Source organism: Oryctolagus cuniculus, chromosome X (assembly GCF_964237555.1).
Source record: "Oryctolagus cuniculus chromosome X, mOryCun1.1, whole genome shotgun sequence".
Taxonomy (NCBI): Eukaryota; Metazoa; Chordata; class Mammalia; order Lagomorpha; family Leporidae; genus Oryctolagus; species Oryctolagus cuniculus.
The window spans coordinates 90,171,700-90,197,659 of NC_091453.1; the positions used below are offsets into that span (position 1 = coordinate 90,171,700).

The 25,960-nt window shown below is 41.1% G+C and overlaps 1 protein-coding gene across 2 annotated transcripts in view; it reads right to left on the reverse strand.

Moving 5' to 3' along the window:
- BEX4 (brain expressed X-linked 4) overlaps positions 1 to 15,125 on the reverse strand; it is a 39,097-nt gene extending 23,972 nt beyond the window's left edge. Inside the window, exons 1-2 of one of the 2 annotated variants that reach the window (XR_011385333.1) lie at positions 14,931 to 15,125; positions 5,414 to 8,720 (exon numbers count right to left, since the gene is read on the reverse strand). The gene's annotated coding sequence lies outside the window, so the exon portion shown is untranslated. Of the gene's footprint in view, positions 1 to 5,413; positions 8,721 to 14,930 lie in introns of those variants that run through there. The other variant, XM_008273122.4, reaches the window with a different exon arrangement.
- Positions 15,126 to 25,960: the final 10,835 nt, after the last annotated feature.

Here is a 25,960-nt window from a genome sequence, read left to right on the forward strand (position 1 = left end):
CCGGTGCTGCAGACGGTGGCTTTATCTGCTATGGCACAGCACCAGCCCCCCTTGTGCACTATTGATAGGAATGTCAATTAATACAGTTATTATGGAAGAGCATGGAGATTCTTTATAAAAATAAAAAGATTGCTATATGAGTTAGCAATCCACTTTTAGGAATATATGCAAAGTAAATGAAATCAGTATGTAGAATAAAAACTTCCAGTTGGGGCAGCGCCGTGGCGCACTAGGTTAATCCTCAGCCTGCGGCGCCAGCATCCCATATGGGTGCCAGGTTCTAGTCCCAGCTGCTCCTCTTCCAGTCCAGCTCTCTGCTGTGGCCTGGGACAGCAGTGGAGGATGGCTCAAGTGGTTGGGCCTCTGTACCTGCATGGGAGACCAAGAAGAGACTCCTGGCTTCAGATTGGCATAGCTCTGGACATTGCAGCCATTTGGAGAATGAACCAACAGAAGGAAGATCTTTCTCTTTGTCTCTCTCTCTCACTGTCTGTAAAACTCTACCTGTCAAATAAATAAATTTAAAAAAAAAAAAAAGAAATACCTCCAGTCTCAAGTTCACTGTAACATAATTCATAATAGTTAAAATTAGGAAGAAACCTACCCGCCCATCATCAGATGAGCAAATACAGAAATATACAGAAAATGTGGTACGTATACACTAGGGAATATTATTCAGCTTTAAGAAATAAGAGGTAGGGCAGAGCTGTGGTGTAGCTAAGCCTCCACTTGTGGCGCTTGCAACCCAGTTCATATCCTGGCTGCTCTTCTTCTGATCCAGTTCTCTACTATGGCCTGGGAAAGCAGTAGAAGATGGCCAGAGTGGTTGGACCCCTGAACACACATCGGAGACCCGGAAGAAGCTCCTGGCTCCTGGCTTCAGATTTGCCCAGCTCTGGCCATTGCAGCTGTTTGCGGAGTGAACCAGTGGATTTAAGACCTTTCTCTCTGTCTTTCCCTCTCTCTGTCTGTAACTAACTCTCAAATAAATAAAATCTTTTAAAAAAAAGAAATAAGGAAATCTTGTGTTTGTAACAACATGGATGAGTCCATGAGACAATAGCCAAGTGAGATAAGCCAGGAAAAGACAGACAAATATTGCATGATCTCACTTATACTTGGAATCTAAAAATGTTCATACAAAGTAGAGAGTACAATGGGTCATTACCAGAAGCAGGGATGTGGGAGTTGATGATAAAGGAGAGATACTAACCGAAGGGTACAAAATTTCCTTTAGACACAATTAACAAGCTTTAGTGATCTATTGTACAGATGGTGACTATGAGGGGTGGGTATTTGGCCTAGCAGTTAGGATGCCAGTTAAGATACTTGCATTCCACATGAGTATTTGGGTTCCATATCTGCTTCTGGCTCCTGGCTCTAGCTTCCTGACAATGCAGACCCCAGGGAGGCAGCAGTCATTGCTCAAGTAATTGGGTTCCTGCCACACACATGGGAGACCTGAATTGAATTCCTGACTCCTGGCTTTAGCCTAGGCCCAATTCTGCCCCTGACAGCATTTGGGGAGTGAACCAGCAGACAGGAACTCTCTCTCTTGTGGTCTCTCTGCTTCTCAGATAAAAAAATAAATAATGGGGCCGGTGCCGCAGCTCACTAGGCTAATCTTCTGCCTGTGGCGCCAGCACCCAGGGTTCTAGTCCCGGTTGGGGCGCCGGATTCTGTCCCAGTTGCTCCTCTTCCTGTCCAGCTCTCTGCTGCGGCCCAGGAAGGCAGTGGAGGATGGCCCAAGTGCTTGGGCCCTGCACCCTCATGGGAGACCAGGAGGAAGCACCTGGCTCCTGGCTTTGGATCTGCGCAGCGCGCCAGCAGTAGTGGCCATTTGGGGGGGTGAACCAATGGAAAGAAGACCTTTCTTTCTGTCTCTCTCACTGTCTAACTCTGCCTGTCAAAAACAAACAAACAAATAAATAAAGGTTACTATGATAAATAATAATGTACTATATATTTCAAAATTATAAAAAGATTAAATTTTAAACGTTTTGTCACAAAAACAAGTATGTGAAGGATTTAATTAGTTCACTTTAGTCATTCCCTAATATCAATGTATATAAAAACATCACATTGTATCTCCTAAATATAAATAATGGTTTTTTCAAAAGGACTCAAAAGCCAACCTGAAGGAACTCATACTAGCCAATCACGAAACAATGTGACTATCAAAAACATCAGTGAGCGGCCAGCCTTGGGGTGTAGCAGGTTAAGCTATTGCCTATGACACCAACATCTGATATGGGTGTTGGTTTGAGTCCTGGCTGCTCCACTTCTGATCCAGCTCTCTGCTAATGCACCTGGGAAAACAGCAGAAGATGGCCCAAGTGCTTGGGCCCCTGCACCCATGTGGGAGACCTAGATGGAATTCCAGGCTCCTGGCTTTGGCCTAGCCCAGCCCTGGCTGATGTGGTCATTTGGGCAAGCGAACCGGTAGATGAAAAAATATCTATATATCTATATTTAGATAGATATCTATATCTATGTTTCTTCCTTGCCTTCCTTCCTGTTAATTCTGCCTTTCAAATAAATATATCTTAAAAATAAAAACATCAGTGATTGAAATGTATTAAAATACATCAAACATAAAAACATATATGAGCTCATGATTACATTAATGAAAATATCAGCAAAGAAAATCAACTGGATGCCCACCTATGGAGGATCATAGGGAAACAATGCGTATGTGGTAGGCAAATTGTGAATGAATGAAACATTCACCCCACTCTTCCTTTGCATTCTATACCTAGGCATAACCTAGGCATAGATGATGACAAGAATTTTCTTTTATAAAGGAATTTCATCTAATAAGTGCAGAAGAAATTGAAGATTTAGCACATCACAATTTTAAACTTCTAATGAAATGTAGTTCTAGGCAACAATTACCAAAGGTCACAAAAAACATTTGAAAGGAAAATCAGACGGGAATTTTCATAGTCAGTCAGGCTGACTATATGAACCTTAGAATAAATCTTAAAGTCTCAGAAGGAGAGGCAAGCAAACAAGATGAGGCTTTTGGTATAAGTTTATAGGAAGTACATTCTTTAGGTGGATAATACTGCAGAGAGCAGGAAACATCAGAAACAGAGTTGGAATTAATCAAAATTAAAAACCACAATGAGATACCACTATATACCTAAAAGAATAACAAAAATGGGAAATACCAAGTATTGACAAAGGTGTGGAACAAGTAGAACTCTCACCTCTGCTGGTGGGAATACAAATTACAACAATCACTTTTTAAAAACTGCTTGGCGATATCTACTAATCTGAACCTCCACACACCTTATGACTCAGAAATACTATTTGTAGGTACTTGTCCAAGAGAAATAAAAATAAATGTTCATCCAAGTGATACGAACAAGAACATTCATACCATTATTCCTAAGTAAAAAACCGTAAAATACTCAAATCCCCATGACACAGATATTTTGAAATATCCACGTGATACAATAATATGCACCAATGACAATGAATGACCTATAACTATAGATAACAATAAAAGTAATCTCATGCAGGTTATGTTGATTGAAAGGACCCAGACATAAAAGAGCACATGCTATATGATTCTACGAGTTTTTCTTTGAATCTCTCAGTAGAATTTGGGGAGGGAGAGGAAAATTAGTACCCCATTACTTTAAAGTTACTTAGCACCTGTGATTGTTAATATTCTGTGTCAACTTGGTTGGGCCACAGTACCCACAGATCTGGTCAAAATTATTCTGGATGCTTCTGTGAGGGTGTTTTTGGACAAGAATTATATTTAAATCAGTGGACTTAGAGTAAAGCAAATTGTCCTCCATGGTGTGGGTAGGCCTCATCCATTAGTAAAGGCCTGAATAGATAAATGACTGATCCCCTTAGAGCAAGAAGGAATGTTCTAACAAATGGCCTTTCAGCTCCAACTTTTCCATGGGTCTCTAGGCTGCTGAATCATCCTTCAGATTTTGGATTTGCTGGACTCCATAATTACACGAGCCAATTCTTAAAATCTTCCTCCCCTCCCCCCACACACCTAAAACATTAATAGGAAATGAAATTAAAAGATATACTGTGGTTCAAAAACATTTTGAAATCACTATATGAAGGGTATCAAAAATTCATGAAAAATTCTTATTATGAAAATATACATGGATTTCAAGGTTATTTTTTGCACTAAAATAAATGTGTACTAACTTTTTATAACACACCTAAAGAAGATCTAGTTTGAGGCACTAAGAAGGCTAAGAAATCAGTTTCAAAAGCGCTCCTTCCAGAAAAACACAAATTATGCTAAAAATTTAAGCAAGAACAAACATTAAATTTATGGTGAGTCTCAGGTGGAAAAATGGTGAGATCAATGATGCCTTATGAAAAGCTTATGGGGACAAGGCCCCAAAGAAGTCATCAGATTATAAGTGGATAACTAGTTTTTTTAAAAGATTTTTTTTATTTAAAATACAGAGATCGATCGATCAATCTTCCACTCAGTGGTTCACTCAAATGTCTACAACATCCTGGGACAAGACAGGTCAACTCCAGGAGTCAAGAACTCCATCTGGGTCTCCTACATGGATGGCAAGAACTCATTGCAGGCCATCATCTGTTGCCTACTCAGGTGCACTAGCCAGAAACTGGTTTGGAAGCAGAGTGGCTGGGACTTTAATTAGCACTTTGATATGGGATGGTGGTGTTTCAAGTGGCAATTTACCCAGCAGTGCGACAATGCCCAGCCCAAGTACCTCATTTGAAGAAGATGATGTTGAAGATGAAGGCCACATGGCAGATCATCCATACGAATTTTTGAGAAAAAATGATCTTGTCTGTGGCTTCATTGCAGAAGACTAATGATTAATAGCAGAAACAATAATCAACACCACAGACAACTCAATTCACTCAGCTTAAATAATCCTGAATGAAATATTGAAGTTGAGCAAACTTTCTGCTCCATAGGTGCCCAAATTGTGCGAAGGTCAGCTACTGACAACAGCAGAGCTTCCAACTGAAGTTTTAAACAAGTGGGATCACTTTGAAGAAATGTTTATCTTTGAAGGACTGAAACAAGAGGTGAAGCATTGCTTTACCAGTATAATCCTGAAGACAAAGCACAAACAATGAAAGAGGTAGAAGTGGTCCACTCAAAGCAAAAGCAGGGCACTTGGTGGAAAAGCTCATGGCACCAGGCTTTTGGGTTATTGAAAGTATTTTGAACATTGGCTTTCTTGAAGGCTATAGAAGAAGAACATATGATTGTTACAAGAGTGTTTTGAAAAAGTTGGCCTAAGCTTTAGCAGACCAATGTCCAGGAATGCTTCATCATAGATTGTGATGATTATTATGTTTTGTGTTTTTATAATTACAACATTTTTGGTTTTCCTTAAATGAATAACTTCCAGTACAGAGAAAAATGGACAGTGAAGCATTGTTCCTTTTTAAAAAATATTTATTTGGAAGGCAGAATGACAGAAATAGAGGGATGAAGGGGTAAATGGAGGTGGAGAGGGGGAGATGGACATGTCCTTTATCTACTGCTTCATTCCCCAAATTGCCGTACCCAGGTCTGGGCCAGGCTGAATAAAGGAGCTAGAAACTCATTCTAGTCTCCCACATGGATTTCAGGGACCCAAGCACTTGGGCCACCTTGCACTGGCTGCATCAGGAATGGAGCAGCCGGGATTCAAATTGGCACCCTGATATGGGATGCTGGCATCACAAGTAGCAGTTTAATCTTCTGCTTCACAATGCTGGCCCCAAAGCATAGTTTCTACCCAAAGAGATATAGCTCTGGTCTACCATTAACTACCATGGGCTGACATATAGCTAATTAAATGTCTTTTCCTTCTTCCCAACTATACTGGTTAGGAGTGTGGACTCTGGAAACCCAGGGATTGCAAACCCTTGCCCTGCTATGTAAAAACTTCATGACTGGGCCGGCGCCGTGGCTCAATAGGCTAATCCTCCGCCTGCAGCGCCAGCACACGGGGTTCTAGTCCTGGTCGGGGTGTCAGATTCTGTCCGGGTTGCCCCTCTTCCAGGCCAGCTCTCTGCTGTGGCCTGGGAGTGCAGTGGAGGATGGCCCAAGTCCTTGGGCCCTGCACCCACATGGGAGACCAGGAGAAGCACCTGGCTCCTGGCTTTGGATCAGTGTGATGCGCCGGCCACTGTGCGCCAGCTGCAGCGGCCATTGGAGGGTGAACCAACGGAAAAGGAAGACCTTTCTCTCTGTCTCTCTCTCTCACTGTCCACTCTGCCTGTCAAAAAAATAAAAATAAAAAAATAAAAAACTTCATGACTGAATACTTTTAGTTGACCTTATGGTCACTAAAATACTCCATATGCATAACAAGAATTATATAGTACTTATAGTGGAAGAAAAAATTTTAAACACATTGCCATGTGTCTTGTGTTTAGCAAAGATAAATGATAAGAAATCCTATTATTTAAAATAAATCTACTTCAGACACAATGGGTTTCTACCTGGGATACTTGGCTCTCTGTGACCTTGAGAGAGTGAATTGACTTATCTATGTCTCAGTTTCCTCTTCTACCAAATAGAGAAAACAATCATCCTTACTTCATGGGTTGTTGCTTTGAGAATTACTTGAGAAACACCTGAAAATTGTTAGAAGACAGTGAGGCATACAATAACAGATGAATGAATGTGAAATGTTTTACAAATACTTGTGTTAGAAGATTTTTGCAGTTTTAAAAGCTTATAGTTTCCATGAGTCTTTAATAAAGCTTAATAATCTTAAAATGGATTCCTATTCATCAGCCAACGTAATTTTTAAATCACTGATTTTCACTGTAACCACTATGTGCTGACTTAATGATCAACAGTTCTGAGAACATCTAAAAGCACAGAGAACTACTGATCTCAGAAAAGGCACCACATGCCTCCATATGGCTGAACAAAAATCCCAGGGGTCCTCCTTGATTCTGCTTTCTCCCCACAGACTCCTCCTTGCCCAATACAGTTGCTTCAGGGCCTGCCTATCCTGCCAACAGACATGCCCTGTCCAAGAGCACCCCACCCTCTGCACACTGAAGCACTGTTTCATCCACCCTCATCCCTCCCCTGCACTGTTGCAATTCTCCTGATGGTCAGCCCCACAAGCTGTCTTGTCCTCCCATTCATTCTCCAGGCAACAGCCAATTACCTTCTGGCAACAGAATCAGATCTTGTAACTATCAGACTAAAATCTGATTTCAGAACAAAATCCAAACTCTTCACATGACCCATAGCATGTGGCTTCCATCCGCCCCTTACATTTCACCTCCAACCTGCCTATGTGATGTCTACCAAGTTTGCTATTTCTCTGCTTCTGGGTCAACTGGTGCTATACACACAGTGAAGGGAGACTTAACAAAAAGCAAGCTACTTGATCAAGTAATTTCAGCAAGGTGTCAAATAGACACTGAGGCTAACTTGAAGAGGCTCTCGATGGCCAACTCTGGGGTAATTTGAGAATCAAAATAAAAAAATAAGAATGAGAGGGGCCGGGGCTGTGGCACAGTGGGTTAAAGAAAGCCCTGGCCTGAAGCGCCAGCATCCCATATGGGCACCGGTTCTAGTCCCGGCTGCTCCTCTTCCAATCCAGCTCTCTGCTATGGCCTGAGAAAGCAGTAGGAGATGGACCAAGTCCTTGGGCCTCTGCACCCACGTGGGAGACCTGGAAGAACCTCCTGGCTCCTGGCTTTGGATCGGCACAGCTCTGGCCATTGCAGCCATTTGGGGAGTGAACCAGCAGATGGAAGACCTCTCTCTCTGTCTCTACCTCTCTCTGTAACTCTGTCTTTCAAATAAATAAAATAAATCTTTTTAAAAAAATAAGAATGAGAATGGGAGAGGGAGGAGGAAGAAGGGTGGGAGTATGGGTGGGAGGGAAGTAGGGTGGGAAGAATCACTATGTTCCTAAATTTGTATATATGAAATGCATGAAGTTTGTATTCCTTAAATAAAATTAAAAAAAGAGAAAATATAAATAAACATAATATATTCATATGGCAACCCTTTGGGGAAAATAGTGTGTGGCTCATTAAGATTAATATATAAATACATAAATAATCAAAATTATTTAAAAAATAAAAATTGGTAAATATTAGGATACAAGAGAATGCCACTTATTAATATAGGGAAAAGTGATAGAATTGAAAAGCAACACTTGACAATTCTCATGGCAATAACTGATTCAGGCAAGAATTATAAATGGTTGCTCAGTTTGCAACAAATCTCACAGCAGTCACCAGGTTACCATGGTAACCATGCTAGCCATGGAAATCTGGGAAAACAAACCAACACCAAGTTGTTTTGGTTCCTAATGTGTACTAGGAACTGAATAGGACTGACATGTTGCAAGTACTTAATTCCAGTTATTCCTCAAAATAAACACTCTTAGAAGTTTCAGTGGCCAGTGCCGCGGCTCAATAGGCTAATCCTCCGCCTGTGGCACCGGCACCCTGGGTTCTAGTCCTGGTCGGGGCACCGGATTCTGTCCCAGTTGCTCCTCTTCCTGTCCAGCTCTCTGCTGTGGCCCAGGAAGGCAGTGGAGGATGGCCCAAGTCCTTGGGCCCTGCACCCGCATGGGAGACCGGGAGAAGCACCTGGCTCCTGGCTTCAGATCAGCGCGGTATGCTGGCTGCAACGCATTGGCTGCAGCAGCCATTGGGCGGTGAACCAACAGAAAAGGAAGACCTTTCTCTCTGTCTTTCTCTCTCACTGTCCACTCTACCTGTCAAAAAAAAAAAAAAGAAGTTTCAGCAATACACACACACATATATATGCATACATATATGCATACCCACATACGTGCATGCTCTCTTCCTTTCTCTCAGAACTCAAGATCCCATGAACTTATAGAAGTGGATTTGCAGGCAATAAATAAGAAAAACTGCACAATTCATCAGATTTAAATCTAACCACCCTTATCAAGATGAACATACCATTAACCATTTTCTTCTAGTGGACTGATTTTTCTGTACATGACCTCTAATTGTTTCTGGGACATTTCCTCCTCTTCTTGAGTTGGAAGACTTGGCATTGTTAGGGAAAAAATCATTGTGATGAAGAATCCCCAAACTGATCTACAGATTCAATCAAATCTCAGTAAAAATGGGATTTCAGTGTGCTCTTTTAAAAAAAGAAACTGACAAATTGATTCTAAAATTCATGTAGATGAAAAGGACCCATAAAATGAAAACCAAGTTTGAAAAAGAACAAAGTTGGAAGTCAAACCCTACTTAACTTAAAGACTTCATTATACACCTTCAGTAAGCAAGATAGTGTGTCACTGGCATCAAAGGTAAATAAATAGGTCAATGGAACAGAAGAAAAAAATCATAAAATACACACTGGCAACAAAGGAAACTGATTTTTGACAATGTTGCATAGGCAACTGAGGGGAGGAAATGACTATCTTTTCAACAAATGATACTGGAATAAGTGGATATCATATTCACAAATATAAATTCAGTTCCATATATCATATACATCAAAGTCAACTTGAAGTAGATAACAGACCTAAAATACAAGACTTAAAGCTATAAAAGAAAGGAACAAACAGAAGAAAAATGAGACAATCCTGTGCCCTTGTATTAGGTAAAGATTTTTTTTAAAAGATTTATTTTTATTTATTCAAAAGGCAATGTGACAGGGAGGGAGAGGAGGAGAGGGAGAGGGCGGGGGGGGGGGACGGAGAAAGCGAGAGAGAGAGAGAGAGAGAGAAAGAGATCTTTCATCTGCAGGTTCAATTTCTAAATTGTCCCAACAGCAGGGGCTGGGCCAGGCCACAGCCAGGAGCCAAGAACTCCATCCTGGTCTCCTGCACAGACAGCAGGGGCCCAAGTACCTGGGCCACCATCTGCTGCCTTCCCAGGTACACGAATAAGAAGCTGGATCAGAAGCAGAGCAGCTGGGACTTGCATCCATGCTCTGATAATGGGATGCCAGTGTTCTAAGTGGCAGCTTAAGCTGCTGTGCCACAGTGCTAGCCCCATACATGAAGATATCTTAGCACACTAAAATCACAATTCATACATGAACAAATTGATAATTTGGATCTACTTAAAATTAAAAATGTCTCATCTTCCAAAAATACTGCTGAGAGAATGAAAATACAAGATATTGACTGAGAGAAAAACATTTGTAAATAATATATCTAATAAAAGATTTGTATCCAGAATACAATGTCATAAAACTCAATACAGCCAAACAGGCATTCCTATAAATAGATGAGCAAAAGATTAAGAAACATTTAATCAAAGAATATATGCAAATGGCAAATAAACATCACTACTCATTAGGACATTAAAAATTAAAACAACAATGAACGTCCATTACACTCCTGTGAAAATTGTCAAAATTATGACTGACCATACCAAACATTGGCAAGATTGTGGAAGGTGAAACTCACACACTGCCGGCATGAATGAAAAATGTTAAACCACTTTGGGAAACTCCTTAGCAGTATCCTACATTATTAATTATAACTACTACTATATGATTCAACCATTGGACTTTCGAGTATTTATTTTTCATTTTTATTTAAAAGATGAGAGAGAGAAAGGGGGAGGGAAGGAGAGAGAAAGAGAGAGGGAAATGCTGATTCATTCTCCAAATGCCTTGGCGTTTCAAGTATTTATTTTTCATTTTTTATTTTATTTAAAAGATGACAGAGAGAGAAAGAAAGAAATGCTGATTTGCTCTCCAAATGCCTTCAACAGTCAAGGCTGAACCAGGCTTAAGTTAGGAGCTGGGAATTTAATCAAGGTCTCCCATGTTGGCAGCAAGAACCCAACTACTTGAGTTGTCACTGCTGCCTCCCAGGGTGTGCATGAACAGGAAGATGGAATCAGGGAGGGAGCCTGGAATTGAACCTAGCCTGCTCCTAAGTATTTATCCTAGGGAGAGAAAGTAGGTATTCATGTAAAGATTTATGCACAAATATTCATGCCAGCTTTATTTAAAAGAGTTCCAAATTGGAAAACAACTCGCTTGTTTATCATCAGGTGAATGGCTAATACAATTGTGATATATTCATATACTGGTATACTATTGAGAATAAAAAGGAGGAACTATTCGTACATGCAACTATTTGATAAATTCAGAAAAAAATAGTCTGAATGAAACCTAAAAAGAACATATTCTGTCTGATTTCATTTGCCTAAGACTATAAAAATCAATATTAATTCATAGCAATGTAAGTTAACTTCTTGCCTAATAACAGGAATGGGTCATGGGGAGGGAGCTGTAGGGTAGACACAGATGGGTGGAGGGATTATTAAGGCACATGAGAAACTAATTTTCTTAGCCTCACATTTCCACTTTCATCTTAAATGACTTGAAATCCAAGATCACTAAATTGTAAAACTCTATACTTACTTGAAACACTATATCTCAAAATGAAATTCTACTGGGAATGGAAAAAAAAATTTAAAAGAAACTTATGCTGACCAATTTCCACATCCTACCTAGTGGTATGTGATCTTTTTTCTGTGTATTTGAAAGCATTGCTTATTAATGCAGTACACCTAGCTGCAGTTGCAATAAGAAGTAGATCACAAAAACAAAGACTTAACTAAGTTGTTAAGACTCCATGCTTTTATCACCAGAAAAGGTTTGATGACACAAATTCTATTTCATGAAGGTTTAAGTAAAAATTTTAAGTTTCATCATTTGATATGCAAATTTACTTTTCAATAAGATAAAGGTTAGAGGACACTAAAACATCAGAGTTTTATAAATATACATAAAGCATAAAATTCCCCTTTATAAAAAAAGTCACACCCAGTCAGACTCTGGTTTTAAAATAAAACTGCTGTACTAAAGCACTACACATGGTACTATAACTCTTGGGAAACTAGTCATTTGTTGAAATGTGAGAGCACCATAAAACATTAAAAATTCTTTAAAAATTGACCAAAGTACCACCTAATTAATAAAAGGGTATACAGGCACTTATACCTAAAAAACATAAAATAATTAAATCAGAGCCTTATAGTGTATCTGATGTTTATTTTTTCTTTTGGTGAGGAATTGTACATGGATCTCAGTCAGGCATATAAAAATGAGGAAATTTATAAAATCATTTGGATAATAAGAATTTACTCATAACATAAAAATAAAGACTCCAGTAAGTTTTAAAAAATAACAAAGTTACAAAGGTTACATTAAAACAACAATCAATATTATACTGAATGGGAAAAACCTGAAAGCATTTCCCCTCAGATCTAGAACAAGACAAGGATGTCCATTTTCACCATTCTAATTCAATACAGTATTGGAAATATTAGCAAGAGCAATTAGGGAGAGAATGAAATGATGAGCATCAAAATTAGAAAGGGAGAAAATATCGATGTTCGCAGATAACATGATTTTGTACACAGAAAAACCTAAACACTCCACCAAAAAGCTGTTAGAGTTGATAAACCAATTCAGTAAAGTCACAGGATATTAAATCAACATAGTAAAAACAGTAGCATTTTTTTACACCAATAATCACCTTTCTGAAAGTGAAGTCAAGAAACTAATTCCATTCACAATACCTATAAAAATTAAATATTCAGCAATAAATTTAACCAAAGAACTGAAAGATTTCTACAATGAAAATTATAAAACACTGATCAAAGAAATAATTGAGAACACATACAAAAATTGGAAGATATTCCTTGTTCATGGATTGCAAGAATTAATATCATGAAAATGTTCATACTACTGAAAGCAATCTATAGATTGAATGCAATCCCCATCAAAATACCAATGGCATTATTTACAGAATTAGAAAGAAAAACTAATAGAAGAGTCATATGGAACCATAAAAAAACAAGAATAGGCACAGAAATAATGGAGTGAAGAGACATCTGACAGAACGGGGAAAAAATTTATAAGCTATTTCTCTGATAAGGGATTCATATTTCAAATATATCAGGAGTTCAAAAAACTCAATGACAAAAAAAAAAAAATCCAGTTAAGAAATGGGCAATGGGCCTGAATAGACAATTCTCAAAAGAAGAAATAGAAAACAAATATATGAAAAAATGCTCAATTTTAGCTATCAGGAAAGTACAAATCAAAACCCCAATGAGATATCACTTCACCTCAAATAATAAATGCTGGCCACAATGTGGAGAAAGGGGAACTTTTATACATTGTTGGTGGGAATGTAAAGTAGTACAGCCACTGTGGTAAATAGTATGAGATTATTTTAAAAACTAGAAATATGCCTTTCATGTGATTTAGCAACCCTACTACTGGGTACATATCCAAAAGACATGAAGCTGTATCAAAGACAAACCTACTGTATCATGTTTATAGCAGCAGTATTCATAATAGCCAATAATATATGGACTCAACCAAAGTGTCCATCATCAGATGACTGAATAAGGAAAATGTGATATACACACACAGAGAGAATATTATTCAACAACAAAAAAGAATTAGATTCTGTTATTTGCAGCCAAATAGATAGAACTGGAGGACACCATGTTAAGTGAATCCAGACACAGAAAGACAAAGGCCATATGTTCTCCCTCATATGTGGAGCTTAAAAAACTCAATCTGAACATAGAATGTTGATTAGTAGAGGGTTGGAGAGATACAAGAAATTTGGTAACCGGTATGAAATCAAAGTTAAACTGAAGGAATAAGATGTTATACAGCACAGTGAGGAGACTGTATGTCACAATAACCTAGTGTAAATTTTATAAACAAATGGAAGAAAGAAGTTCCAAGCTCCAATAATAAAATAATATCAAAGGGAAAATGTTGATTATCCTGATTTACTCAGTACACATTGCATACAGGTATTAATGTGTCACAATGTCACCCATCTAGATGTATAATTATTGCTAATAAAATTTAAAAATTAAAAATAAAACCTATGAATTAATTATTTCTGGAGTTTTCTACTTAATATTTTCAGACTGTGGTTGATCATAGGTAACTGAAATCTCAGAAATCAAAACCACAGGTAATGGGTAATTACTACAGTAAATTTTTGTACCTGATATTTTAAAATAACCCTTGAAATATTTCTGGCTTTTAAAATTTTTTCCATTGTAGAATTGATTAAAAAAAAGGTGGCAATCCTGAAGAATGCATATTATAATCACAAACTGCTAGAAAGTCCTAACCAACTGCATATGTCAACACTCATCTGAGAGAAATATGGGCATCCCTTATTATCAATTATGCTGTCAGAAAAATAGAGGTACATTCATTTAAAAATGTTAAGCACCACTAAATTCTTTCCTGAAGCAGAATTCATTGCCTCCCTTCCCTCTAAACACCCCAACTCTAACATGGGCCGCAAGGGCTACTACAAAGTATGTAGCTGTTGGTGAGATAAAATTCCATCTGCTGAACCTCTTCTGCAATGTTGATTTTAAAGTAGCTTCCCTACTTCTACACTATTTTGTGCACCTCACAGGAGCTATTCCACACCATGCTTTTGTTCCCTGAGGACAGCTGCCCTTCAAATTTGCACAAGCTTCAGCAATCATCACAGCTCAGATCTTCAGCAGTCATCCCCCTTCACATGCCTGATACAAACTCAATCACTTGATCAAAAGGGCCTGAGAGATGGAAAACCAGCATTATGCTTTACTGAAATTACCGCGTCTGGCAGCACTGAGCGAGGGACCAACAACACTGATACAGCAGCGTAGTGATCATAACCAAGAGAAGGTTAAAATCGGATTCTCACCAGGGCTTTTTTTCTCCTTTCCTAATCTATCTTTAACACCAAATTTAGAAAGGAACAAAACGTGATATGAATTCACACAGGCATTCACGATCCCCCAATAACCACAGAGCACTGGGCTTGCACAGCTGTTAGCACGGAGCCTGTAGCAATGCTGCGGGGTAAGCATTCTTATTCCCATTTTACAGAAGGGAAGCTGGGCTGAGTCGTTACCTGTCCCATTCTCCCGCGCCCCGCACTTACATGGAAATTAGCTTCCGCACACCCTGGAGCAGAACACACCACTCCCTGGGACCAGGAAGGTCCCTCGTTCTCTCTCAAGACAGCCAGCACCGAATTCCAAAGGATCACTCCCTACCGCGGGGCACCAACACCCTCAGCTGAAGGTGGGACCTGGCTTTTCTCGCGAGACCACATCCGTCTCTACTAAAAAGTCGTCAAAATTGATCTGGTCGCTATAATGACGTCGGGTTTCTATGGCAACCGCAGTGCGCAGGCAGGTTCTGCTCACCGGAAATAACTCCCAGTAGCCCCCTTCGCCCGTATTTTTCTGTAAGCGTGATGCTTCTACTCTTCAGACCACCAGTAGAGAAATCTTACTAATTAGAGAAACTAGAGTGGTAAAGCAGGCCGTTGACAGAACTCTGCTCATTTGGTGGAACAAAGGGTGCCCCTTTTTGCCAGGAATTTTGTTTGCTTTTAAATCAACAGTAGGGGAACATTTTCAGTACACAGAGACCAGGGAGCTGTTCTCTTGGGCTCCGGGAGATGAGCTACCCTCTGAGGTAGGGACATGGAAAAGCACACATCCCAGAAAGCATTACCTGTTTTTAGCAGAAAACTAATAAACTGAATCCAGTCACGTGAATGAATAATCTAGAAATGTCAAAAAATTTCACTCACATTTTAAGAATTATTTTTACTTATTTGAAAGGGATGGGGGCAGAGAGATATCTTCCATCTGCTGGTTTACTCCCCAAGTACTAGTAACAGCTGGGGCTGGGCCAGGCTGAAGCCAGGAGCCTGGAACTCCATCTGCATCTCCTATGTTCCCAGGAGGGACACTAGTACTTGAGCCATTATTTGCTGCCTCCAAGGGTATGCATTAGCAGGGAGCTAGAATCAAGAGTGGAGCCAGGACTCAAACCCAGGCACTCCAATACAGCATGCAGGCATCTCAAGTGGCATCTTAACCGCTGCATCAAATGCCTGCTCTGCTCCCCCACCCCCACAGGCCATTTTAAAGACGAATTCAGCGGTGTTTCAGGTAGGCAGGCCTAGAATATTCAGTAGGCAGAAACTGAGGTCAATTGGGTCACACAATAGTTTGTCTTGGGAAATTCTTATCCTCCATTCTTACCTTCCATGCAGAGGGACATCTATGACCCAAACACTTCTGACCTCTCTAACATTCACTTCCTTTCTATTATAGAAATGATTTATCTGTTTTAAAGATTTATTTATTTATTTGAAAGAGTTACAGAGAAAGAGAGGGAAAGAGGAAGAGATCGAAGAGATCTTCCATCACTCTCCAAGTGGCTGCAATGGCCATGAGCTTCATCTGGGTCTCCCATATGGGTAGCAAGGGTCCAAGCACTTGGGCCATCTCTGCTGCATTTCCCAGGCCATTAGCAGGGAACTGGATCAGAGATAGAGCATCTAGGACACGAACTGGTACCCATAAAGGATGCCAGCATTGTAAGCTGCGGCTTCACCTGCTATGTCACGATGCCAGCCACAGAAATGGCTTATCTAACTGCTGAGTTTGGGAGGAGAAACAGTGGTTGCACAGCTTAAGTCCTCGCCCTTCAAAACCCTTGATATTCAGTTGCTCTGCTCCTAGGTGTTACAATGGGCCCACAGCTTATCTTTCCTTTCTCTGCCTCACTTGTTCCCCAACTACACCTATGGTCTTGATTCAAAATACTTGGATATTAAGAGGCCTTCACAGGGTAGCTTTTTAGCAAATGTACAAGGCATGGGCTGTTGAAGATGTTATTCCCTGCTCTGCCCGTGTTTCCCTCTCCTAAAGCACAGATCCAGGCTTGATGCCTCTTCCTTTTGCTTCAAGGGAGGTTTGTGGCAGGACTAGAAGCAGAAGCTGTCAGAAGCCAGTGTTTCTCCATTTTTTAAAAAAGATTTACTGATTTATTTGAAAGGCAGTTTACAGAGAGAGAGAGAAGGAGAGACAAAGAGATCTTCCATTCGCTGGTTCACTCCCCAAAAGCTGCAACAGCTGGGTCTGGGCCAGGCCAAAGCCAGTAGCCAGGAGCTTCTTCTAGGTCTTCCATATAGGTGCAGGGGCCCAAGGACTTGGGCCATCTTCCACTGCTTTCCCAGGCCATAGCAGAGAGCTGGATCAGAAGTGGAGCAGTTGGAAAGAGAACTGGTGCCCATATGGGATGCCAGTGCCACAAGAGGCAGCTTTACCCACTATGCCACAGCACCAGCCCCTCTTCCATCCTTTATAAATACCTCAACTTATGGAAAAGATCAGAGTGGTTGTGCTTGGTAGTGAGGGAAGGGCTTCTGATGACAAATAGAAGGGAGAGGGAGGGCAGTTTCTCTCAGATTGTGGTGTACTTGTCCCTCCAGGAATAAGGACTCGAGTACTGCTTATCAACACTTGGGGGAAGCTCTGTGGATGACCCATCTAGGTGGGCATCCAACCAAAGGATGAATTGTCCTGTTTAGATGGAACAGGGTCGAGGGCACTGAAGATATGGAGTCAGCTGGGAAATGCTCTGCTCAGCCCTTAGCAGTGTAGACACATGAGTGATAATGGCAGGTGCCTCCCCAGGCTGTGTCTGTAGGATAAGTTCCCACAAGGAAATTATGTTGTCAAAGAGCACCTTTCATGTAAAAATTCGAATAGTTACTGCCTAGCTCTTTACTAATGTACATCTCAGCCAACTATAAGATGAGAGAACCTGTTTTTCAAGGTCTGAGCAAATACTTGGCCTAACATTTTTTTTTTGCATTTAAATTTATTTATTTATTTTATTTGAAAGGCAGAGAGAAAGACAGACAGACAGAGATCTCCCATCCATTGATTCACTCCCCATATGTCCACAACAGCCAGTGCTGGGCCAGGCCAAAGCCAGGAGCCAGAAACTCAACCCAGGTCTCCCATGTGGGTGACAGGGGCCCAAATACTTGAGGCTTCACCTGCTACCTCCCAAGGCACACACTATGAGGAAGCTGGAAAAAAGAGTGGAGCAGGAATTCAAACCCAGGTCTTCTAATACAGGAAATGGGTATCCCAAGTAAGCAGCTTAATCACTGCACCAAATGCCCACCCCTTTTTATAACAAAGTTCTTATGATTTACCCCTACATGCATGCCCTCTATGTTTTTTGAAGGTTCATTCTTCTCTACCAGCCTTTACATATGGAATGTCCTGGAGACTCAGGCCCAGCCACCGCCTCTCTCAGTGACAATTTTTGTTTAAAAAAAAAAAACTTTTATTTAGTAAATATAAATTTCCAAAGTACAGTTTATGGATTACAATGGCTTTTTCCCCCATTACTTCCCTCCCACTCGCACCCCTCCCATCTCCCGCTCCCTCTCCCATTCCATTCACATCAAGATTCATTTTCAATTATCTTTATATACAGAAGATCGATTTAGTATATATTAAGTAAAGATTTCATCAGTTTGCACCCACACAGAACATAAAGTGTAAAATATTGTTTGAGTACTGGTTATAGCATTAATTCACATTGAACAACACATTAAGGACAGAGATCCTACATGAGGAGTAAGTGCACAGTGACTCTTGTTGTTGACTTAACAATTTGACACTCTTGTTTATGGCGTCAGTAATCATTCTAGGCTCTAGTCATGAGTTGCCAAGGCTATGGAAGCCTTTTGAGTTCACCGACTCCAATCTTAGTAAGACAAGGTCATAGTCAAAGTGGAAGTTCTTTTGCTAATCTGACATCTTATTGTAGGACTGTTAGGCTACTTTTCATTTTTCCCTGTTATAAATCCTTATAAAGGGCATAGTTAATAATTATTCCCCAGGACATATCTTGGAATAATTCAATAGTTTGAAAGGCAACCTTGATGAATGAGGATGTGTATTTATGTTGCATTCGATTTAAATGGAAAACATGGGAACATGAACTCCATACACTCCTGGGGGTGAACAGATTGATAGAAGCTCCTTGCAGAGAGCCTGGGAAACTTTTATGATAGAAGAAAATAAGGAGCACATTAACTCCTGTTTTCCTAGTTACAGACCTAAGGAAATCCCATGCACATGTGCTCCAGGAAATATTTGCAGGAAGGGTAATGGCAGCACAGAGAATCATATCAAAACCGCCCCCTGATTTTTCAGAGAATTAAAAGTTGCAAAAGGGCACTTGCTCTATGATATCATATATATTTATATTTCAAATATGCAAACGTATGTATTTGATATTATTTTCTTGCAACAAATCTGTAACAAAAGCATAAGCATTCCCATTTTACAGCTGACAAAAATCAAACTCATTTATAGAAAAATCAGTTTTTCAGAGTCATCGAGTAAGGCATAGGAATGGGATTCTACCTCTTACCCTCTGTCAAAGGATGAAAAATTGTCTTCTTTATTGATGGTTATTTTCTTGGACTTAACAGCTTGGAGTTTTATAAGTTTCTAGTACCGTTCCCATGTGGGTACTCTCTCACCAAGTCCCCTCACTCTGAAGAAGCTGATGGTGCAGCTGAAATTCCAAGTCAGAATCCTGTATCAGGTAATGAGTGAATGAGTGACTTGTGATTCCTGTCACCTCTTTATCTGAACTCTCCTCATTTGGGACCCAGTGGAAAACAGTATCAATCTATAATATCCAATAAGGGGATGGAAAATCGCAAGGAATTAAAGAATGGCTTTGATGATCATCTTCCCAGTCCCCTAAATCCCTCAGCAAAGTCATTCTGCAACACAGGAATGGGCCCAAAGTTCCATTCATTATATGTGTGAATATATTCTGCTCCCATTGCTACATTTCCAGATGGTCTCTATGGAAGTTATGCTGTTTAGGTAACTAACAACCCTTCTCTGGGAGCAAAGAAAAAGGTGGGCAAAAGAAAACAGATATTGAAGCACCACTGCATGTTATCTACTTTTTACAGCATTTCCCAATTGCTCCTTGCTATGATGTTGTAAGGAAGGCAGCATTGGTTAGCCTATTATTAAATCTATAGTTTATTTCATGGTATTGGGATTTAGGAGAAGTTAGGTAAATTGGGGCCAGTATTTCATTAATGCCTGCTCAGTGATGTAACCGGGAATTTCAATAAAGCTTTTCTCATTGTGTTCTGAAACCACTAGTGCTGAGGGTACTGCTTATGTTTTTTTTTTTTTACAATCAGCTGTATTATTTTAAAATCAATATTTAACTGTAAAAAAGCATTGTGTGGCAACATAAATTATTAAAGCTTGTTTGAAGAGAGTAGAGCAAATACTTGCAAATCCCATGGGGCTAATTCTCACTATGTATGATGCATTCTTAGTAAATAGTAAGCAGAGAGGGTCTAATGATGTAATGGCAGGCAGACTGTAAAATCACCTCAAATGATTCTCAACTCTTGTGCTTGCTTCACTGTGTAATCTGTCCCATGTGGGATGGATTTAGTAATTTGTTTATAACAAAATATGTAGAAACAGGAGATTGTAGTCAGGTAGAAGGGAGATTCAGGATAATTTCACTTTATAAATATATATTTATATATTAAAATTCTATATATAAAATGATTAGGAGACAAATTTGAAAACAATATACTTTAAAATATATAAATATTATAGTCATTTGTTTTTTGTTTTGGAGATAAATTCCAATGCCAAGCCACAGAGAAAAGAAACTCTATACTTTTTGACAATGGATCTGAGTGTGAGTGTGAGTGTGAGTTTCTGGGGCAAAAATTTGCTAATATATGTGTGTTTCTGTGTCTCAAACTCTGTCAGCCTAAATCTTCATAGGCTTTGGAGCCATGTTGGATCAGATTTAGGATATCTGTGATCTGTTTATTAATGGCAATATTTTGAAACATTACATAATCTCTCTGAGGTTGCCTTTCTTCATTTGAAAAATGGAAATAATTATACCTATATCAGATCATTTTTGTAAGGAGCAAAAGAGAAGAATGTTTCAATTGTTAACCCAGCATATGGTCCATATGGTACTCAACAGATATTAGTCCCCTTCTTATCCTATACCTAACCTTCTTTTAAAGTATGTTTCTTTGACATAATCCAAACAGCATGTTTATATGACAATTAACTGTAAAGTTTAAATGAAGGAGAAGTGCACACGTTTCCATCATGTATTCATTTCATGTCATGGCTCTGTGCTGGAGTGATTTCTTTCAATTTAGGAAAAAGAAAAACAATCATTGGACCAGTTTCATTGTGAGAAAGAAAACCAGTGATCAGCTCACATTGTTTCCTGTGCTTTCCTGTCTCCATTTTTATCTTCTGTGTCAGTTTCTCATGAATACCATGTATACTGTAACCCAGAAAGACAAGGCTTTGCAGAAGAGCAATACAATGGAACACTAGGGGCCAAGCACATCATAGGGGCTCAGGTATGCCATTTCCCCTGCACTGAGTATATGGCATAGCCCACACTGAGTAACACCTCTGAGCAATGTAGAGGTTAATGAGATCTCATATGGGAAAGCAATTTAAGATCTTAGACTTGAAGGGGTCAATGCTTTCCAGTAACTTACTTCCCAGAATACACTACAGATATCACATAATCTGTGTTGGATAAACTGAGCAAACCTGAATCCTTGTTTTTTTTTTTTATTTGCTTATTTGAAGGGGCAGAGCTAGAGGAGCAGGGAGGGGGAGAGAGGGGGAGAGAGAGAGAGAGGTCCTCCATCTGCTGTTTCATTGCCCAAATGGCTGTAATAGCCAAGCTGGGCCAGAGTGAAGCCAAGAGCCAGGCACCTCATCTGGATCTCCCACGTGGGCACAGGGGCCCAAGGACTTGACCCATCCTCCACTGCCCTATCAGGTGTACCAGCAAGGCACCAGATCGGAAGTGGAGCAGCCAGGACACAAACTGGCACCCACATGGGATGCTAGAATTGCAGGCAGTGGCTTAACTTGTTGCACCACAGTGCCAGCCCCCTTTGTATTATTTTTAATGGAATGACCATTTGTTCATGGACATAGGGTGATTAGAACTTAAACGTCCTACATAAGGGAAGAACGCTGACCTCAGGGAGACACCTTTCCTGAATACTGGTACTTTGGAATCTCATGTATTTCCCACAACATTCCTAGGGGTTAGAGGATGTGATCTCTGTGCCATTTTGTGGCTGGAGAAACAGTAATGTGTGGATGTTGAGTAACCTGGCTGGGGTGCATCCTGCTTCTCAGTGGAAAGGCAGAGGCTGTGCTGCATACATGCAGCTGCAGACCATGGGATGCTCCGCTGCACCCCACACTGTCACTAAGTAAATCTCTCCTTCCTACTGACCCATGGCACTCCTGAAATCTGCATCTTCACTTCTGAAGCCTAGCTGCTGGTCGTGCCACTCTTCCTGCGCGTCAGAGAACCGTAGTCTCTATCCTGTTGAAGACAGGAAGTGTGTCGGGATCTTGGCTGTAGAAAGTAGAGTCTCCAGGTGACCTATATGCTGTGTGTTGTGGTGGAATGAGAAGGCCATGCCAAGATGGCCACTGGCAAGCGAGCATCAGTTACTCAGGAATGGCTTTGAAACCCACCTGACTTCGGATACTGCCTGGCAACAGGCTGTGATTGGTTAGGGCATAGACCGCTCCTTGACCGGATTGGCTGTCTTGGCTGTATAAGCTGTTGTACCAACTGAAATAAACGAGTCTGCAGCCTACTCGCCTCCGGCCTGCTTTCACCTGACTCCCGGGGTCTGTGTGGTGACTCCGCGCCTCTTGCCCCCACCACAATCCTCCTCTCAGGAGAAATCCACCTCAACATCTGTCTCGCCAATGTGACTGAGAGAGAGACAGAGGTCGGACTCATTGAGGTCCCCCCTGGATTTGGGCAAGTAGGCCCCTCGGTGTTTTGTGTGCTGTCCAGTTCTGGGAGGGTGAGCACAGAACCCCCTCCTATGCCCCTTTCCTTGTCCTTGTCCTTGGTTAAGTGACCCCAGGTTAGGCACACACCGCCCAAAAGGGTAATGCTGCTTCTCGGCTCCTCTTTTTACTTTCGGTTCGCCCGGTGAATTCACATGAGGGACTGATCATCCCAGAATTCGGAACCAAGTCATCTTCCCTCCCTTGAGAGAGGTGACACTCCAGAGACACCATGTGGGCATACAGCCTTGACCTAATGAATCAAGGAAGTCCCCCACTAAGCACAGGACATACTTATGATCTGATACACCACTGTCTGTTCATCTAAGGTAAGGAATGCCATCAGCCTCTGAGGTGCTAGGAATTTGCTTTGTTATGGCAGCAGTGCTGTGGGTGTCTTTCCTTTGGCTAGAGTTGGTGTGGCACACCGCTCTTAAGTGCTCAGACATGGGAAAGATACCCCCCTCTCAGAAACCCACGCAGATTACCAAACATAGTGAATCTGTGAGTGATCAGAGCCTGACACTCCAGGTCCCTGTCTCAAAGACAACAGTTAGGGAGATAGAGCTCCGACAGTGAAAATGACAATGTAGCAAACAAGGTAGCAAACAAGGTAGCAAACAAAGTAGCAAACAATGTAACAAACAATGCAGCAAACAAGGTAACAAACAAGGTAGCAAACAAGGTAGCAATGCCTAGTCACCCCCCCCCCCCACATGGGATGAACTTAGAGGACCTCGAGACAATAACTGATGCAAGGTAATCCCATCGGCACACAGTGAGGATCCCAACATTTGTGGCAGTCCTCGGGCATCCCAGGCTCTCAGGGCAGCTTCTAGACCCCATCCCACCCTCATGTTTGCCGTAAATGTAGGAGTGGACACAAAATTCAGGCCCTGGATTCCAACGCCTGTAAAAAGCCTTCTGCTAACCAAGGGTCGAGGATATGCTTGTGTCTTTCCAGAGAATGCAGGACAGCCCATTTGGGTACCAGCCAGAAACATCAAGCCTGCAACTGACAGCCGACCAGAACCAGCTGAACAAGACTGAGAGTCTGCCTTGTTAGCGGATGCACCTGCCCTATCATCCTACCCTGAGAAACTGCCCATAGCCACATCTGTTACTGTTTTATACCCCACTAGCTCTGGTCAGCCACTCGAATGGCCCACAGCCTGTGTGTGGTCATGCCATTCCTGATTACCATTGTTCCTCATTCCTACCCCTATCTGAGCAAGCACTCCTGTGGTCTCTCGTTTTGAGTGCTGGTTAGTCAACGACGGGTAAGATCCCCTGGTGGACAACCTAAGGCAGGCACAGCTGCGTGCGGAGACCACATGGAAACGGGGTCAACAATGGTATGGCCAAGAATCATGCCTCCCGTTGCTCAAAAATAAACGAAAAAGGGGAAATGTGGTGGAATGAGAAGGCCATGCCAAGATGGCCACCGGCAAGCAAGCATCAGTTACTCAGGAATGGCTTTGAAACCCACCTGGCAACAGAGCCTGCCTGGCAACAGGCTGTGATTGGATGGCTTCGGATACTGCCTGGCAACAGGCTGTGATTGGTTAGGGCATAAACCGCCCCTTGACCGGATTGGCTGTCTTGGCTATTTAAGCTGTTGTACCAACTGAAATAAATGAGTCTGCAGGCTGCTTGCCTCCGGCCTGCTTTCATCTGACTCCTGGGGTCTGTGTGGTGACTCCACGCCTCTTGCCCCCACCACAATCCTCCTCTCAGAACCAATCCACTCAGAAGAAATCAACTGCAACAGTGTCATGCTGAGAATGAATCCTTGCAGGTGCAGGTCCCAGAATGTACAGATCTGGACAGGACAGACTGCTCACAAAACTGGCAAATCAATGCAGAAAGAGGTTGTACTGAGTGGCCGTCCCCATCAGCAATATGAGACACTATAGGCTTCCTCATGCATATGCACACAGGGAATCCCTGCTCATTAGTCTCTTATTATACTCTGATGACAGGACAAGTGCAAATTCTCATTGTCAGCGTATTTAAATAAATATTGAAGCGACTGGAAAAATTGTCTTGTAGACAAATGCTCTATTGATCATCATTGTCACTATTTTTAATGCAGCAGGGCCCCATTTCACGTGCAGACTACCAATGAGCATTGGGCACATGCACCTGCAGGTTTTCCTGGTACTAATATCAGCACATGGGTTCGTGAGACAGTCCAGGGCCTTCCGTATGTCACATGCTGTCACTATGATTACCTTCTGCATTCCTCTGCATCCTTTCTCACATGACTTTCTTGGGAGTCTAAATGGTACTAACTCTCTGGGTGTCATTATGGCATACTTACCAAAGGACTACTTAAGAGCACGTTATTTGCATCAACAACTGTCCCTTTTTAGGTTTGTCTTCAGGACATAGTGAGAGATGTTGATAGTGCTCTGGCTGTGAGGACAGCCATTGGGTAATTCTCTTCTTCCACTGCTGGGCCTCAATTAGGGAGTGAGACCAAATGGGATAAAAAGCTAGCGAGGGGCAGAAGGATGCAGAAGGAAATGTTGTTGGCTGTACACACACTCACACACCGACCAGGTTCTGTCCATCACAATATACTAGAATTATCCCAAACAGTGTGCTGGGCTCAAAGACTACAAATTTAGCTGGCCAGTGTGAAAGCCATGTGAACTCTGCCTTGAACTGTGCCATTTACCAGGATATACAATCTGAAAAGATGCCGTCCACACACTGTGGATAATAGGGCATAGCACAAATCTAAATAATGAGGGGGTGTGAGAATCAATTATATCATGTAGGATGGAATTTTAGAAGGCAACAACAATGGATCTTTAATGACAGCTGTGATGAGGGATGCTTTCTTGCCTACCTGATCAGCAACAATCACCATTATTTCTAATGTCTGGAGAAACAGGTACTCTCATACTGTGATATTAGTAACATAAACCGGTAATAGTATTTTGAAGCCATCATGTTAACATAAGTTTACATTTACCAGGGTTTTGAAAGGACATTTCCAGGACCTTAGTATAAAGAAATGCTTACTAAGGTATTTACACAGATGTGAAAAATAATGTTAAGTATAACATTGTTTGTAATAAAAGTTTGATATTGAACTGTCACTAGTACATCACAAGAGTGCTGGCAATGTTAGGGTCCTAAAAAGCCCACCGCCCGAGGAACGACTCCAAGAGACTTTTCTCTCAAAGATTTATTGATCCAACATGTTGGGGCT